Consider the following 3649-nt stretch of genomic DNA (forward strand, 5'->3'; position numbering starts at 1 on the left):
TCCAGTCGGCGGGAATGATGCCACTGCGCCAGACGGAGTTGAAAACCTCGAGAAGTAGCTGCAGGGCGCTGTTCCTTGGGCCTAACAGGTGTTGCCTTGCATGCCGCGTGAGGCCAACGTGTCGCATCTGCGTTTACTTACACAAAGACCGTTCGAAGAGTCCAAGCGCATTGCTAAGTCTTGCTATCGCTGTCCAACGCTTCGCCCTTCGACTGGGACTGCCAAATTTTTTTCGGCGTCCTTATTGCGTAGAAAGTAATTCGGATAATAAACGCACACCAAAACGGGAATGGATATCTGCAATGCTAAAAAAAAAATAGAGAACAACCGTGGGGATATTTATGTAATTCTTCCAATCTGATTGAACGTCTGAGGCGTAAATTTGCGATGTGTTCTCAAGCATGACAAGTGCACTGATACTTTCTTTTTCATTTATTTGAATTGTTACGATGGCGTTAACCTATCGATGAAACATTGATTTGGTGACTTTGCTCTTGAGTCCTACTTCGTTAATGTTTGTGCATGCTGTAATTCACGTGCACTGACAATAGACACCACTAAGCGTAATATATGATAGGGTCACGTTGAATCTTTTACAGTACGCCTTGCGTTAACTGAATAACGTTCCTTGATTCAGTTTAGGCTCAATAACAATTCTATGTTAGCATATCTGATAGCTTTTTGGTAAGCTGCTTTCGTCTATATTGCCAGCAACGCAAGCCGTAGACTTAGAAATTGCCGGAACAACTTCTTAATACCGCTAATATTAAACCTGTTTTCAACAAACCATCACTAACATATACGTCTTTGTGTATGCTTCTGTAGTTTTCACGTAACGCCGCTTCTCTATTCTGAATGTATCTGAAAATCTCCGCAGCTGAACATAATGCTTCCTCTCTGAGATTATACATAAATAAAAAAACTAAATAAATAAATTTGAATATGAACAACAAGTTCCTCCTCGGAACCTATATTTGTTTAGGATTCATCCATTTCCCATGCGAGAACGGGAAATGCGTACCTTCACTAAATGTTACGCTGGCAAGGTACTAACTGCGCCAAAGACTATCTACAAAGTGATATTCAAAAGTGCAGCGTAAGTCTATTATTTTTGACAGCCTTTCCCTCGCTCTCATTACTGGGGTGCTTGCACTCATCCTTTTCGGGAAACACGCAGAAGCACTAAAACCTCTGTGCCGGAAATATCTGCCAGCGGATCGGAAAGAGGTTGCGACCCTCTTTTCTCATGCTGGGCTCGTTCTCCGGGTCCTCGCAATACGTCATCAACGGTTTTAGCGGACTCCCACGTTCAAGACAGCGAATTTCTCATCCGTTTGCACTCGTAACCGGAGGCTTCGAAACGGCATTCAGTCAGGGCGTACATTGCTCGCCTACCGGCATACGTACATTATTATAGTCTATAAAGCGCAACGAATGAAGTCGTCCACACGCGGCCCATGTGAGAACGGTTGCGCGGCGAGTCCCCCGATGCGGTCGTAAAGGGGGACTCGAAAGTGGCGTCTCGCGACAGCTTTTACGACGAAGATCAGAATCCCGACCCAACTGCGGCTCGAGCAAAAGAGCCCAGCGGACATTGCGGGGGGCAACCCACGGAAGTGCGGGAGCCCGCTCTGATTGCGCCTAGTGCTTCAGGATAATTTCGTGCGTGAGAAATTCACATCAAGGGACGGGTGACGTTTCGCACGCCATACTCCTTAAAGAAGAATAGAGAGACACGTGCCTTTCATGAGGGATTGAACTATACATGTAGGGAAGAAAGCATTGAGCTTAAGTATTACTGCAGATGCACTGTCCCCACTGCTCAAGCGAAGCTTTCTGCTCCTCACGGAAGTTTTCGGTATACCTGACACAGAAAGAGCAAATGGGAACAAGGGCAGCGCCGTTGTATGTACTAGCTTACGAAATCGACGCAATCTGCGAGCCTGTGTTGACTGCTACAACTAGGCGTTTCATTTTTTTTTCTTAATTATGGCGATCGCGTCCTTCGCCGTTCTTACTATTGTAGCGAACATAGTCATACAGTGAACAAATGGCATCGATCCGCTTCCCAGTGCCATCTGTTAAGACGCCAAGGAAGAAAGGAAGGAATGAAGGAAGGAAAGAAGGAAGCAAGGAAGGGAGGAAGGAAGGAAAACAAGGCGGTGAAAGGCAGAGAGGTTAACCAGATGAAGTGTCGGGTTGGATACTCTGCACATGAGAATGGGGTAAGAGGCAGAAAACATGATAATACAAGAGAAGATTAAAATAAAAATAAAGCATCAATTTGCACACTCTATAGATTTTCAATGAGTCCATTTTCCTTTAAAAAGCACATAGCGCTTTTAAGGCAGTTCGTGCCGACGTGGGCTGGGACCAGGATCCAAGAATTCTGCCTTGCGTAAGGGGACGCTTGTCAATCCTGCCGAGCGTGGTGTTGAGGACTTGGCTTTGCGCACTGGAACGACGACAGTCACGCAGAAAGTGCGCTATCGTCTGCTTGCACCCGCAAACTTCACAATCTGGACTTGCGGCCATTCTGATGTGGTAAGAGTACGACGTTAAGCATTGCTACAGCAGACAGTGACACGAAGGTTAAGTGTAATCAAGGAGCTATGCTTCACTCGGGTGCTTCGCAGCTACTCAAGTGGTGATGGAAACGACTTAGAAGGGATGTCCTTATAGACGCATTTCAATCGGCGCAGGAACACTTCCGTTCATGCAATTTGTATTTTCCGCCAAGAGGGAACAGAACGCAAGATGCACATTGCAATACTCGTACGTGGGACCACTTCAAATATTTTCTTCTCGCTTAAAGCGCGCGAGTTTCCGTAAATGTTTCCTAATTTAGAAAACAACACAAAGCGTTATCCCAGGTGCTATTCAGCATACTTTTCTCGGGCCATCTCAACATTCAATTGTGGGCTGAACACAAAACAAAAGCTAAGTTTTTTCGTTCCTTTTTCTTAAAGTTGATCGTCATCTGCGTGCACTGTTGCGGGCTATATTACTCTGAAGTAATTTTTTTACTCCCCTACTGCACCCGCGAACTTAGATAATATAAAATTCACGCCCCCTTTGCCACTTTTTATTGAAGTCATTTTTGCATGAAAGAGAATATTCGAACTATTTTATTCGGCTTATGAATATATAGAACTCTAAAACAATAAATTAATCCTATCTTAAGATCAAGGGCTCCGTTCACTCTATTGAGACAAAACTAAAGCTTCCCTTCATTACAATAGAAAGAGCTTTTGAGAAGTGGCTTTCATGATGCACACAGTTCCGCGCCTTGCCAAAGTCCAGTAGTACTTGTGCGTGCTATTTCTTTTCTCTCGCAAATTTGAAAACATCTTCTGTGTTTCCCTGAAAAGCAATAATTTCAACAAAACGCGCAAATGCTAGAAAGCCGAGGTTGGAACCGTTGGCATGGAATAATTCATATCCAACCTAATTTCGGAGGACCCTAAAATGCGAGCATTACACAGGGGCTGGCGAAGAACAGTCAAGTAACTGAGATAAAATTATAGTTAAATTACGTTATGTATAGGACGTAGAAACTTATATGACCTAGGAACAAAAAGAAAGGATGCATGGCTCCGAAAGTCTTCAATACCAAGCATCAGCAGCAATAACAAAACGGTATATCAGA

The sequence above is a fragment of the Dermacentor andersoni genome, chromosome 6, assembly GCF_023375885.2.
Source record: "Dermacentor andersoni chromosome 6, qqDerAnde1_hic_scaffold, whole genome shotgun sequence".
Classification (NCBI taxonomy): Eukaryota; Metazoa; Arthropoda; class Arachnida; order Ixodida; family Ixodidae; genus Dermacentor; species Dermacentor andersoni.